This window comes from Hyla sarda, chromosome 7 (assembly GCF_029499605.1).
Source record: "Hyla sarda isolate aHylSar1 chromosome 7, aHylSar1.hap1, whole genome shotgun sequence".
Classification (NCBI taxonomy): domain Eukaryota; kingdom Metazoa; phylum Chordata; class Amphibia; order Anura; family Hylidae; genus Hyla; species Hyla sarda.
This window is the reverse complement of record NC_079195.1, coordinates 217673630-217689043: the sequence shown is the minus strand read 5'-3', so window position 1 is coordinate 217689043 and position 15414 is coordinate 217673630. Positions and strand designations below refer to the sequence as shown.

The 15414-nt window shown below is 44.3% G+C and overlaps 1 long non-coding RNA gene across 1 annotated transcript in view; it reads right to left on the bottom strand.

Annotated features, from left to right (window-relative positions):
• Positions 1-14977, bottom strand: part of LOC130282238 (uncharacterized) — a 57856-nt gene extending 42879 nt beyond the window's left edge. Inside the window, exon 1 of the long non-coding RNA XR_008846298.1 lies at positions 14815-14977. This is a non-coding gene — a long non-coding RNA (uncharacterized LOC130282238). The remainder of the gene's footprint in view (positions 1-14814) is intronic.
• Between the last annotated feature and the right edge of the window lie 437 nt (positions 14978-15414).

Here is a 15414-nt window from a genome sequence, read left to right as displayed (position 1 = left end):
TATCAACATCCCCAGCAGCCAATAGGAAAGTTTCCCACCCCCCTCACTATATAAGATTCCTCCCAGTAGCATTTTTTTTTCAGTTTCATGTGCGATTACGCAAATATGCAAGGAATATGCAAATACACAACGAATATAACGAATACTCTAAATTAGCGAATATAGCATGAATATTCATCCATATATTCAGGAAATATCGCAAATTCGAATATGGCCAATGCCGCTCATCACTAGTAGAGATCAGTGGAGGTCAAAGCATCAATTGGAAGGAACTGATAGGCACTGATCTTACTTCTTGGACCTTTTCCCGTCAGGAGATCGGGGGTTGATGTAATCTTTCTGTATGTCCCATAAATGTCAATGGACAAGCCCAGGCAAATCAGCTACAAACAGGAATCAGAGCCCCCATGTTTTCCATTAGGTAAAGGTCCCGGAGGATGTTCCATACATGTTTAAAGGAGTAGTACAGCAAAAAAACATGTTATTCCTTATCTACAGGATAGGTGTTAAGTGTCACATGGCGAGGGGGTCCGACAGCTGGGATCCCCTAAACGGACCCCCGACTCTCTGCGAGAAGCCTGTGCTACATACAACACTCGGGTCTCTCCAGCGCTCCCATAGAAATGAATGGAGCACGAACTCTTCTCACAGAGCTTGGACGCTGGGCAGGAGATCGTGGGGTCCGACCGCTGGGACACTAATCTCCGATCCTGTGGAAAGGGGATACGTTGTATTTTGCTGGACTATCCCTTTAAGATGTGGATACTCCATTGAGTATATACAAGGAGAAACCTCATTGAGAAGACCACAAAAAATGCCACTGAAACAAGGTCATCTGAGGGTGGTCTTCGAAAAAAAATAATCTATGGGAGTGGTCTACTCAAAGAAAAATCGTCACTATGACTTATGGTGGACTAAAAATCTGTTACATAAAATCAGTCTTCTCAAATGGGCGCTCTTCTTCTGAAGAGGTTTTACTACATTAATAGTTTTGCTTAGTATGTTCAACCTGTGCAGGGGCCCCAAATGAAGGCTCAGCTGAAGGACTGAGATGCTGAACCTTAGTGTTAGTGTTTAGGACTGTTAAAAAGTCAAAGGGGGGTGTTCTGTTATGAGCACTGGAGCCCGAGGGGGCCCATTCTGGTTGACCCATAACATATGTTCTGTCTGATAAGGAGAAGAAAGCTGCTGGAATGTGATCTGTAGAGAAGGTGGCACCAGTCGATAGAGAAGCAAATAGGAGCTCAGCCCCCCCCCCCTCTCCCCTGTAGATTAGCACAGGTCACAGAGCCTGCTTACAAACCCACCCCATACAAAGACTAGGGTCTGGAGATGATCATTTTGTGTCCATGGGGGTTGCTGTATAACATATCACTAAATGCAGTAAAAAAATAGCACAGTCAAAATGGCTGCCCCATAATAAGGTTAAAAAATAAATAAAAAAGAAACAGAACATGTCACCAGTAGATAGAGAAGACATTTTCAGTTCATCCTCCCCCTCCCCTGTAGATTAGCACATGTCACAGAGCATGCTTACAAACCTGCCCCATTCAAAGAATAGGGTCTGGAGATGTTCATTGTGTGTCCATGGGGGTTGCTGTAAAACATATCACTAAATGCTGTAAAAAAAATAGCTCAGGCAAGGTGGCTGCCTCCATAATAATGTTAAAAAAAATAATAATAATATTTTTTTTTATTTTTTTTTTTTATGGAAACAGTGAAAAGAACGTTAATTATTTGGCTCTATTCCAGTGTTACCCAATCAGCATGCCTTTAGCTGCTGCAAAACTATAACTCCCAGCATGCTGGGAGTTGTAGTTTTGCAACAGTTGGAGGCACCCTGGTTGGAAAACACTGACATATGAGCTAATATATCTACAGTCATGGCCGTAAATGTTGGAACCCCTGAAATGAACCTAGAAAATGAAGTATTTCTCACAGAAAAGGATTGCAGGAACACATGTTTATTCCCTTTCTGTGTATTGAGATGTGTGGCAAACTTCGAGGAGGATAGGAATTCCGGTGCTGACCAAGGAGGAAACAATGGAGCCAGGTGTGTAACGAACAGATTTAATCCAATGCGACGCGTTTCACCGCGCTTGCGCGGTTTCATCAGGCATGGCAAACACTTCTCAGGGAGGGGTTTAAATACACGCAGGTATTAACCCCTGGCTGACAAAGTGGATTTTCACCTTTCTCCTTACTGTTTTTAGGAAGGCTGCAGACCAGGATCATCTTATCAAACGCATATCTTGGTTGTGTGGGAGTGCACACAACCTGGCAGGGTGAGCCCTTACCTTTTCCCTCCCCTCCCACACACCTGTGATCCCGTTGATTCTCCACAAGGAAGCGCCTGTTTTTCTTTGTTTTACTTTGTGTGTATTGGAACTAAACAAAAAAAGGGAGGAAAAAAAGCTAATTGGACATAATGTCACCAAACTCCAAAAATGGGCTGGAGAAAATTATTGGCACCCTTAACTTAATATTTGGTTGCACACCCTTTGTAAAAAAATAACTGAAATCAGTCGCTTCCTATAATAATCAATAAGCTTCTTACACCTCTCAGCCGGAATGTTGGACCACTCTTCCTTTACAAACTGCTCCAGGTCTCTTATTGGAAGGCGCCTTTTCCCAACAGCAATTTTAAGATCTCTCCACAGGTGATCAATGGGATTTAGATCTGGACTCATTGCTGCCACTTCAGAACTCTCCAGCGCTTTGTTGCCATCCATTTCTGGTGCTTTTTGACATATGTTTGGGGTCATTGTCCTGCTGGAAGACCCAAGATCTCGGACGTAAACCCAGCTTTCTGACACTGGGCTGTACAGTGCGACCCAAAATCCATTGGTAATCCTCAGATTTCATGATGTCTTGTAAACATTCAAGGCACCCAGTGCCAGAGGCAGCAACACAACCCCAAAACATCATTGACCTCCACCATATGTCACTGTAGGTACTGTGTTCTTTTCTTTGTAGGCCTCATTCCATTTTCGGAAAACAGTAGAATTATGTGCTTTACCAAAAAGCTCTATCTTGGTCTCATCTGTCCACAAGACGTTTTCCCAGAAGGATTTTGGTTACTCAAGTTCATTTTGGCAAAATGTAGTCTTGCTTTTTTATATCTGTGTGTCAGCAGTGGGGTCCTCCTGGGTCTCCTCCATAGTGGGGTCCTCCTGGGTCTCCTCCATAGTGGGGTCCTCCTGGGTCTCCTCCATAGTGGGGTCCTCCTGGGTCTACTCCATAGCGTTTCATTTCATTTAAATGATGACTGATAGTTCGCGCTGACTCTGATGCTCCCTGAGCCTGCAGGACAGCTTGTATATCTTTGGAACTTGTTTGGAGCTGCTTATCCACCATCTGGACTATCCTGCGTTGACACCTTTCATCAATTTTTCTCTTCCGTCCACGCCCAGGGAGATTATCTACAGTGCCAGGGGTTGCAAACTTCTTCATAATGTTGCGCACTGTGGACAAAGGCAAATCTAGATCTCTGGAGATGGACTTGTAACCTTGAGATTGTTGATATTTTTCCACAATTTTGGTTCTCAAGTCCTCAGACAGTTCTCTTCTCCTCTTTATGTTGTCCATGCTTAGTGTGGCACACACAGACACACAATGCAAAGACTAAGTGAACTTCTCTCCTTTTTATCTGCTTTCAGGTGTGACATGCTTAAAACAATCAAATTTTTCCTCAATTTTGAAAGGGTGCCAATAATTTTGTCCCGTCCATTTTTGGAGTTTGGTGACATTATGTCCAATTAGTTTTTTTCCCCTCCATTTTTTGGTTTAGTTCCAATACACACAAAGGCAATAAACATGTGTATAGCAAATCATGTGTTACTACAATCTTTTTCTGTGATAAATACTTAATTTTCATGAAAAATTTCAGGGGTGCCAACATTTACGGCCATGACTGTATATCTGGCAATTTCTGTTTCCACGGGGGACATCTCCCTAGACGCCTGTCACCTCTCCACCAACTTCCAGCGCCTCGTCCATTGCTGCCACTCCACATTACCAGCCGTGATGAATATGGGAAACACGAACAATCTCTGTTTCTTTTATGGCAGGATTTCAGCATATATGAGAAATTCTGCCAAAAAACATGTTTTCAAAAATAATCGTTTATCTAAACAGGATATTTTGGAGTCGGAGCGGATCCAGCGCATGCCTGAAAACCACATTTGGGAGGGAAACTAAAAAAAACCTTCCTTAGTTTCTCATAGTTTTCCTCATTTAGTACATTCTGGGCTCGGTGCAGTCACATTTTATGTTGATTTATTGGAACGGCGCCTCTTGTTGACTGCCATTAGCTCTGCACTTTATTAATAGGGCCAAATTACTGATTATTGGGCTGATTAATTTGTCCTGAGGGTGGAAGCGGCCACGAGAAAACGGCAGTAATTCAATATAAAAACCAATAAAAAACAGAAGCCTCCGACTATTATTATATTAATGTTATACTTTTCCTAACAATGAAAGGATCGTAGGGTGTGTTTGTTTTCTGAAACAGCGCCACCCTTGTCCGTTATGGCAGTAGAGCTCATTCATTTAAATAGTGCTGAGCTGCAATACCATACACAGCCTATGTTTATTTAAAAAAAAAAATATAATAATAAAAAAATAATATTATATAAAATGGGTACTCCAGAGCTATTTAAAATATTTTCAAATTAACTTGTGCCAGAAAGATATACAGATTTATCAATTTCTTCTATATTAAAATCTTAATCCTTCCAGTAGTTATCAGCTGCTGTATGCTTCAGAGGAAGTTTTATAGTTCTTTTCTGTCTGACCACAGTGCTCTCTGCTAACACCTCTGTCCGTGTCAGGAACTGTCCAGAGCAGGAGCAAATCCCAGTAGGAAACCTATTCTGCTCTGGACAGTTCCTGACACGGATAGCAGAGGTGTCAGCAGAGAGCACTGTGGTCAGACTGGAAAGAACTACACAACTTCCTCTGGAGCATACAGCAGCTGATAAGTACTGGAAGGATTACTATTTTTATATAGAAATAATTTACAAATCTGTTTAACTTTCTGGCACCAGTTGGTTTGAACATTTTTTTTCTTCCTCCAGAGTACCCCTTTAAGTCATGCAATACCTTTCAGCTGGCCAGTCATTTGGCCAAGAGCTATTTTACACGAAGTGACCATATACATGCACATTTTCCTTGGCAGAGCTTGAATGATTATTTTAAAGGGGTACTCCGGTGAAAAACTTTTTTTTTTTTTTTTTTAAATCAACTGGTGCCAGAAAGTTAAACAGATTTGTAAATTATTTCTATTTAAAAAATCTTAATCCTTCCTGTACTTATTAGCTGCTGAATACTACAGTGGAAATTATTTTCCGTTTGAAACACAGAGCTCTCTGCTGACATCACGAGCACAGTGCTCTCTGCTGACATCTCTGTCCATTTTAGGGACTGCCCAGAACAGCATATGTTTGCTATGGGGATTTCCTTTTACTCTGGCAGTTCCTAAAATGGACAGAGATGTCAGCAGAGAGCACTGTGCTCGTGATGTCAGCAGACAGCTGTGTTTCAAAAAGAAAAGAATTTCCACTGTAGTATTCAGCAGCTAATAAGTACAGGAAGGATTAAGATTTTTTAATAGAAGTAATTTACAAATCTGTTTAACTTTCTGGCACCAGTTGATTTAAAAAAAAAAAGTTTTTCACCGGAGTACCCCTTTAATAAAGAGATGGTAAATAGCTGCTGCCAGACTCCTCTAGTAGCAGCTTTTCCCGTCAGTCTTTCCCCTTCTGTCACCAGTTGATCTGAAAGTATTTTTTTTCTCGGGAGTACCCCTTTAATTTGTGGTAAGTTCTACATTTTCCATAAAGACAGGCTAAATTCATTGTTTTTAATAACTGGATATAAGTCTATATTGTAGACGTTGGCTGTCCGGGCATGCTGGGAGTTGTAGTTTTGCAACATCTGGAGGTCCGCAGGTTGAAGACCACTGTCCTAGACATTCTGGGTAAACATACTGACCCTGATTTACTAAGAGTGTCGGGTGATTTTCAGAGTGTTTTTTCGGGAAAATTCTGTCGCATGATATTAAAGGAGTAGTCCAGTGCTGAAAAACGTATCCGCTATCCTAAGGATAGGAGATAAGTTTCAGATCGTGGGGGGTCCGACCGCTGGGGCCCCCATCGATCTCTCTGTACGGGGCCCCGGCTCGCCGACACGCCCCCCCCCCAATACATTGCTATGGCAGAGCTGGAGATTGCCGGTAATAGCGTGTGAACGCACCCTTAAGAAGATAATATATTTACAGTACAGACCAAAAGTTTGGACACCTTCTCATTCAGAGTTTTCTTTATTTTCATGACTATGATAATTGTAGATTCACACAGAAGGCATCAAAACTATGAATTAACACATGTGGAATTATATACATAACAAAAAAGTGTAAAACAACTGAAAATCTGTCATATTCTAGGTTCTTCCTTTTGCTTTGATTACTGCTTTGCACACTCTTGGGATTCTCTTGATGAGCTGTAGTCACCTGAAATGGTCTTCCAACAGTCTTGAAGGAGTTCCCAGAGATGCTTAGCACTTATTGGCCCTTTTTGCCTTCACTCTGCGGTCCAGCTCACCCCAAACCATCTCGATTGGGTTCAGGTCCGGTGACTGGAGGCCAGGTCATCTGGCGCAGCACCCATCACTCTCCTTCTTGGTCAAATAGTCCTTACACAGCCTGGAGGTGTTTGGGGTCATTGTCCTGTTGAAAAATAAATGATGGTCCAACTAAACGCAAACCGGATGGAATAGCAGCCGCTGCAAGATGCTGTGGTAGCCATACTGGTTCAGTATGCCTTCAGAATAAATCCCCAACAGTGTCACCGGCAGAGCACCCCCACACCATCACACCTCCTCCTCCACACCAGCACACCTCCTCCCCCACACCATCACACCTCCTCCTCCACACCATCACACCTCCTCCTCCACACCATCACACCTCCTCCTCCACACCATCACTCCTTCACACCATCACACCTCCTCCTCCACACCATCACACCTCCTCCTCCACACCATCACACCTCCTCCTCCACACCATCACACCTCCTCCTCCACACCATCACACCACCTCCTCCACACCATCACACCTCCTCCTCCACACCATCACACCTCCTCCCCCACACCATCACACCTCCTCCTCCACACCATCACACCTCCTCCTCCACACCATCACACCTCCTCCTCCTTACCAGCACCCCTCCTCCTCCACACCATCACACCTCCTCCTCCACACCATCACACCTCCTCCTCCACACCATCACACCTCCTCCTCCATGCTTCACGGTGGGAACCAGGCATGTAGAGTCCATCCGTTCACCTTTTCTGCGTCTCACAAAGACACGGTGGTTGGAACCAAAGATCTCAAATTTGGACTCATCAGACCAAAGCACAGATTTCCACTGGTCTAATGTCCATTCCTTGTGTTCTTTAGCCCAAACAAGTCTCTTCTGCTTGTTGCCTGTCCTTAGCAGTGGTTTCCAGCAGATATTCTACCATGAAGGCCTCACACAGTCTCCTCTTAGTTGTTCTAGAGATGTGTCTGCTCTAGAACTCTGTGTGACATTGACCTGCTCTCTAATCTGCTGATAACCTGCGATTTCTGAGGCTGGGGACTCGGATGAACTTATCCTCCGCAGCAGAGGTGACTCTTGGTCTTCCTTTCCTGGGGCTCCGCATGTGAGACAGTTTCTTTGTAGCTCTTGACGGTTTTTGTGACTGCACTCGGGGACACTTTCCACCTAGAATATGACAGATTTTCAGTTGTTTCACACTTTTTTGTTATGTATATAATTCCACATGTGATAATTCATAGTTTTGATGCCTTTCTGTGTGAATCTACAATTTTCATGGTCATGAAAATAAAGACAACTCTTTGGATGAGAAGGTGCGTCCAAACTTTTGCTCTGTACTGTATACATGGACACTGACGGGTATTTCTTGTAGACAAAGGGAAAGTCTCACCCGCTATGTACGTACGCTGAGAAATACAGGAAAACCTTGCATTTATTTCATTTCACCATAAACATAGAATTTGTGTGGTATGGAAAGTTTGTGATATTACTTTGCTATATTTTGTAGGTTTTTCTCTGTGACAAAGATGAACGGTTCACATCGGTGGGAGTTAATAGCGGAACGCAGCCGGATCCCCTTAACTCCTTATAGAATAAGGCCCTTAATCCCAGGATTATTATAGAAAGTACTTGAATTAAACACTTAAGAAGCATAAGAATCGTCCACAGCCGTTCTGATTACTTCTCGTATTATTCCGCGAGTGAACAGAAAGATCCCAAAGAGCTTATTACTTTTAATTTTTGATATTTTAATACTTGGATATTTTCACAACCACAGTTTAATTTCATGGCTGATACAATGATCTGAACTGCACCACTGGGATGAGACTCTTCACGGCTTTGTAATTCCATGTCAGCCCTTTGATTATTTTATACGAGCTAAAGAACAGCAAACAATCCACATGGGAGCCGTGGTTGGTTTAAGGCCACACGCTATCAGCTGAAGCTGATTTAAAGGGCCACTAAACCAAAAATACCCATGAGAGGCTGTCTGGGATTAGGAAAAGATGGCTGCTGTCTGCCAAAATCAGGGACAACTCTATTTACTGGTTGTGTATGACTTTGCCGCTGAGCCCCACTCACTTCAAACCTGAACAATGAAACAGTAGTGTCATCAGGGCTGGCCTTATTTTGGAGGGTGCTCTGTGCAGTACAGTGGTCCCTCAACATACGATATCCCAGGACGACCATTGTGTGTGGAAACCATCGTGTGTTGAGTACATATGTCTATGGAAAACTGAATCCCCGGAACCATTGTATGTTGAAGAGAGACTCCGGCGCTAAGACATCTTATCCCCCGTGTGACGTCACGCTCCGCCCCCTCAATGCCAGCCTATGGGAGGGGGTGTGACAGTTGTCACGCCCCCTCCCATAGGCTTGCATTGAGGGGGCGGAGCGTGATGTTACACGGAGGCGGAGCCGTGACGTCACAATGCTCCGGCCCCCTGATCGCCAGTCATCAGACCCGGAGCGAACATGCTTGTAATGGGGTGCTATGTACAAGATCACGGGAGTCCCCAGCGGCGGGACCCCCGCGATCAGGCATCTTATCCCCCATCCTTTGGATAGGCGATAAGATGTCTTAGCACCGGAGAACCCCTTTAAGTACTTATCTCTATGGAAAAATGGTAATTGGTTCTGGAGCCCCGGAACCATTGTACTGTATGTTAAGTACATATTTCTATGGAAAACTGGTAAATGGTTTCCGGGACAACCATTGTATGTTGAGTGTTTAACAAATCAGTGTGCCTCCAGCTGTTGCATAATAACTCCCAGCATGCATGTACAGCCATTGACTGTCTAAGCAGTTTGGGAGTTGTAGTTTTGCAACCGGTGATCAGCATAGGGTGGGTACACTTCAGTGACCTTCTGGTAATTAGTATAGGATGGGTATACTTTGGCACACTCACTTGTCATCCTTCATGACGCCCTCCTCAGTGATGGGCCGGACCGGGGCTTTGTGGCCGGTGTTGGTGTTGTAGTTGCGTCAGGTAGATCGGTTCCCAGGGGAGTTGGAGTTCACCTTATCCAGGACGTAACTCATAGAAGTTCTACCAGTCATGTCCGTGTGGCACGGTGCAACTATTTCAGTGCTGGGCATCCCTGGCCGTGTGCGCAGGAGGAGGCGCTCCCAATCTCCCCCCCCCCCCCCCCCCCCGCACTCGTTCCCGACCACTATCTGAGCTCCGCCCGCTCTCTGCTCCTTTCGGTGACTTCAATGAAGGGGAATGTGGAAGGGGCCAATGTCACATGGCGCAGAAGGGGGCACGCGGGAGGCCATCTTAGTACCTGGCAGGACGTCACTCACAATGGGTAACCGGAGGCAGAACGGGACACATTAAACAGCTATCCTGCTGAAGCACACAGAAGCATCGTTTGTTGATGCTGCCTTCAACATACAATGGGCTCAGAGAGGCCATCGTAAATGTTGAAACGATCGTATGCCAGGGCCATTGTATGTCAAGGGACCAAAGTACTTTCTGTTGCCCAACTATACTAGCTCCAGTATCGGCATTACTACTCTAATCTTGCGTGTAGTCTTCTAATACATTTGAGCCCTGTTTTGTAGTGTATTGCAACCATGGATGTTGTGTGTGAACAGGTGACGGAATCTCTGTGGAATTTAACCCCAATATGCATTCATAAGCAGAAAAGTGGATGAGGCTTTGGAGAGGTATTCCAGCAGGTATTCGGGTATTGTACATTCACAGGATAAGAGATAAGTGTCTGATCACAGGCGATCTCCAGAATGGGGCCCTGGCTCTTCCCACTGGATGGAGCAGTAGACGGCCCGCTTTCCTTGCACTGTCTATAAGAGAGCGCCAGAGATACCCGAGTACTGTACTGTACAGTGAAGCACAGGCTTGGAGCAATCAATCGACGATCGGACGCCGCGGAGAGAGGTAAGGAGACCTCCGCCTGCGTCCCAGCTGATCGGAACATCGCGATTTTATCGCGATGTCCCGATCAGCCCGACTGAGCTGCCGGGAAGCGTTTACTGTCGTTTTCAGACATGGCAATCAACTTTGATCGCCGCGTCTGAAGGGTTAACAGCGCGCGGCACAACGATCGATGCTGCGCGCTGTTAGCCCAGGGTCCCGGATATCGTTAGCACCCGGGACCGACCTGGTGTGATGCAGGGTCACGGCGTGACCCCTTTTACACACCGGGACCGGGCTTAGGGCGTACAGGTACACCCTAAGTCCCTAAGAGGTCAAAGGGGTTATCCAGGAAAAAACTTTCATATATATATATATATATATATATATATATATATATATATACATACATATATATCAACTGTCTCCAGAAAGTTAAATAGATTTGTAAATTACTTCTATTAAAAAATCTTAATCCTTTCAGTACTTATGAGCTTCTGAAGATAAGGTTGTTCTTTTCTGTCTAAGTGCTCTCTGATGACACGTGTCTCGGGAACCGCCCAGTTTAGAAGAGGTTTGCTATGGGGATTTGCTTCTAAACTGGGCGGTTCCCGAGACACGTGTCATCAGAGAGCACTTAGACAGAAAAGAACAACCTTAACTTCAGAAGCTCATAAGTACTGAAAGGATTAAGATTTTTTAATAGAGGTAATTTACAAATCTGTTTAACTTTCTGGAGCCAGTTGATATATATATATAAAAAAAAGTTTTTTTTCCTGGATAACCCCTTTAAATTAGTGAAAATTTCTAACATTCCGTTATCACTTTTTCATTATTTGATGTTGAATGTAGAATGATGGGGGGAAAACATTTATTTTTTTTTTTTTTGGCACCAGGAGCAATATAAAAAAAAAAAAAAAAATAAGATTTTCCAAACGCATTGTAGATAAAGGTTTGATAGGGAAAGAGAGTTTATAACAGATTGTACTTTTTTTTTTAGATGATTATGATTCTGCTTTCAGTCTTTACTATTGCAGCAATACAGTAGATCAGTGTTTCCCAACCAGGGTGCATCCAGCTGTTGCGAAACGACAGCCAAAGGCTGTCCGGGCATGCTGGGAGTTGTAGTTTTGTAGTGCCCAGTCTTCAAATTGAGCTAATAGAACAGTGTTTCCCCAACCATGATGCCTCCAGCTGTTGCGAAACTACAACTCCCAGCATGCCCGGACAGCCTTTGGCTGTCCGGGTATGCTGGGAGTTGTAGTTTTACTACAGCTGGTGGCACCTTGGTGGGGAAACACTGTTATAGAGTAAAAAAAATAATGCTCTGTCTTTAGCCTACGGCTGTCCGGGCATGCTGGGAGTTGTAGTTTCGCAACAGCTGGAGGCACCCCGGATGGGAAACACTGCAGTAGATTATGCAAACACCCTTTTTTTTTTCACTAAAACACCTAAAAAAAAACTCTTTCCTGCGGACTTGCTGGGCTGTGTGTGTGGAAGACAAGCAGCGATGTGTTTGAGGTGCTCACAGAACATGCTCTTATGTTTTCCCAAGATGAATATCGCATTTATATCTATGGCTGACATTTACTGTGTAATTATTGGCCCCGCTCCAGAAGAGCTAGATTGCAATCAGAACTCTACCGGGATACGGAGGAGAAAAACTCCGTCCTATTCAGGGTGTCCTGCTTTGTCTTTGAAGCCGGTTTTTAAGATCTGACCATAAAAACGATATACAAAGCAATAAGAAATATAAACACGAAAATAGACGTAAAGCATTAAAAACCACATGAAGTGACATTCAGAAGACACCGTACAAGGTGGCCATTGAGAAGGAGATGGCGGTGTAACGCTTCACCGCTCAGATAGGGAATGTATACGGTTTATGGAAGCCGCCACAGAAAGGATATAATTGGCGTAAATCTGGAAGATTAGCTTCATGGTGGGGAATGGAATCCCCTTTAAAGGAGATCTGCAGCCAAAGACACATTGGGGGGAGATTTATCAAAACCTGTCCAGAGGAAAAGTTGCTGAGTTGCCCATAGCAACCAATCAGATTTCTACTTTCATTTTTAAAAAGGCCTCTGCAAAATGAAAGAAGCGATCTGATTGGTTGCTATGGGCAACTGGGCAACTTTTCCTCTGGACAGGTTTTGATAAATCTCCCCTATAGACACTGTTATAATAAGTGTCTGATCGCGGGGGTCCGAATGCTGGGACCCAACCGAATCTCCCGTACGGGGCCCCGTCTCTGCCGCCCCTCTTCCATGCAGGAGGCGTGTCAGCCGCAGCATGACGCCGCGGCCGACATGCCCCCTCCATGCATGCCTGTGGAAGAGGTGGAGATGCAGCGTTCCTGCATCTCCCATAGAGCTGTATGGAGGGTGGGGGGGGGTGTCGTAGACCTCAGTAAGGTCGATGACGCGCGCATTAGCTGTGCAGAGCCGCGTGCGGTAATGCCGGGTCCCCGTACAGGAGATGGCGAGAAGGGGGGGTCCCATCGGTTGGACCACCCCCCATCAGACACTTATCCCCTGTCCTGCGAATAGGCGATAAGTGTCTATGGCTGCAGTACTCCTTTAACGGGAAAGTGGACTTAAAATGGTATTCCAGGAAAAAAAATTTTTTTATATATCAACTGGCTCCAGAAAGTTAAACAGATTTGTAAATGACTTCAATTAAAAAATCTTAATTCTTCCAGTAATTATCATCTGCTGAAGTTGAGTTGTTCTTTTCTGTCTGACAACAGTGCTCTCTGCTGACATCTCTGCTTGTCTCTGGAACTGCACAGAGTAGAAGAGGTTTGCTATGGGGATTTGCTTCTACTCTGGACAGTTCCCGAGACAGGTGTCATCAGAGAGCACTTAGACAGAAAAGAACAACTCAACTTCAGCAGCTCATAAGTACTGAAAGGATTAAGATTTTTGAATAGAAGTCATTTACAAATCTGTTTAACTTTATGGAGACAGTTGATAAATATATATATATGTAAAAAGAAAAGTTTTTCCTGGATAACCCCTTTAAAAGACGAGCTGTCACCACATGTCATCCCTAATGGGTTTAGGTGCCTGGTTGGGTGGAGGAGCCATCTTGGCGTGTTCTCCTGACACTAATGAAAGAAGCGTGTGCATACAGTGTGAAAGAGGTTCTGCCTGGGTGACACTGGGCCTACAAAACACGTTGTTATATGGCTCCTAAAACAACACCAGGGCTGTTATTATAGGCGGTTTTGTGAGAACTTAGCTCCCAAAAATGCCCCACGCATGAGCGAGAAGCCGTCCAGGACTCCCCATGATAAAGAATCTTCTACGGTTTTCACTACTTGTGACAGGATTATTTTATGCTTCTATGGGAATGTATTTCTTCTACCGTGTTTGGGTAAGCTTGGATCTGCATGAATAGAAATGAGAGGAGGTTATAAATTCTACAGATTTGCCTCCAGGGAACCCTGATTTATACCTATTTGAAGGGGATTTCCACCCAACGAATAAAATTAGCCGGCGCTTAATAAATCAGAGGTTACAACAGTAGCCAAAATACGGTTGTGATGTTTTATCTACTTACAGAGAGATTGGTGGTTTTCTTATTGTGACAACAGGACGTGCGGCCATCTTGGTTCTCATTTTAGAACAATGGTCTCAAACTGTGGCCCTCCAGATGTTGCAAAACATCAACTCCCAGCATGCAGCGTGTGGCCATCTTGATTCTCATTTTAGAAGAGTGGTCTCAAACTGTGGCCCTCCAGATGTTGCAAAACATCAACTCCCAGCATGCAGCGTGTGGCCATCTTGGTTCTCATTTTAGAAGAGTGGTCTCAAACTGTGGCCCTCAAGATGTTGCAAAACTTCAACTCCCAGCATGCCCGGACAGCCAACGGCCAACGGCCTGTTTTAGAATTAGCTTCTTAGCTTGTTCTTATGTGACAACCAATATGACTGAAAAACTATACAAACCACCAGTTTTCTAATTAAACTGCTGGTACTATGGGCTGCGTCGTTGTAAGGGAAGACGCTTATTATTGAAATGTTTGGTGCACTGGGGACATGATTATATCTCTAGGGGCACCGCTATGCCCTCCCGGACCCCTTCAGTCTCCTACACAAGGGTGGCTATAGGAGGAGCCGGGAGGAGTCGGGGTGGACTAGCGGTGCCCATTGTCACTCACTTTGGCCAACGTCTACTGAAGGTTCTCCATTGATCATGCTGCTCCAACCATCAGCTCACCAACATGCCAACAATGGACAGGCCCTTGTGACAATCTCAATTATTATTGAACTTGTCTTCCAGTAACACATTTGGAGCTTTAGCGTTCCTTTGTGCCATTCGATTCACTCACCCACCTTGGCTTTGGTCAACAGCTCACAATCAGGTCTTAGGACAGCCATTTGTTCACTGTCCATTGATTACTCCTGTGCCGGACTGATATCCCCACAACCCGCATGGATCCAGCAATGGCTCTCAGATTCAATCTGTCTACCAGGCACATAAAGGGAGATTTATCAAAACCTGTGCAGAGGAAGAGCGGTGTAGTTGCCCATAGTAACCAATCAGATCGCTTCTTCAATTTTCACAGGTCTCTTTAAAAATGAAAGAAACAATCTGATTGGTAGCTATGGGCAACTGCACCACTCTTTCTTTACACAGGTTTTGATAAGTCTCCCCCATAGGCTTCACTTTAGGCTTTTTCAATTCCTTTGTTCGCCCATGAGTTCTTTTGGGTTTGCCATTACCCAGCACTGTGGACCGCTGCTAGGACTTTGATTTGAATATTTGTTTTAATGATGTAGGATTCACTTTTAGATTTTTGAGTGGACTTTAGCCAATTTATTATCAAAAGGTATATTTTACGGCACCTTAATTTTTTGATTTAGTAAGGTTTTAAAATTCTGTTCATATCATGGTACGTGCAAGGCCATTACAAAATACATATAAAAACAGGC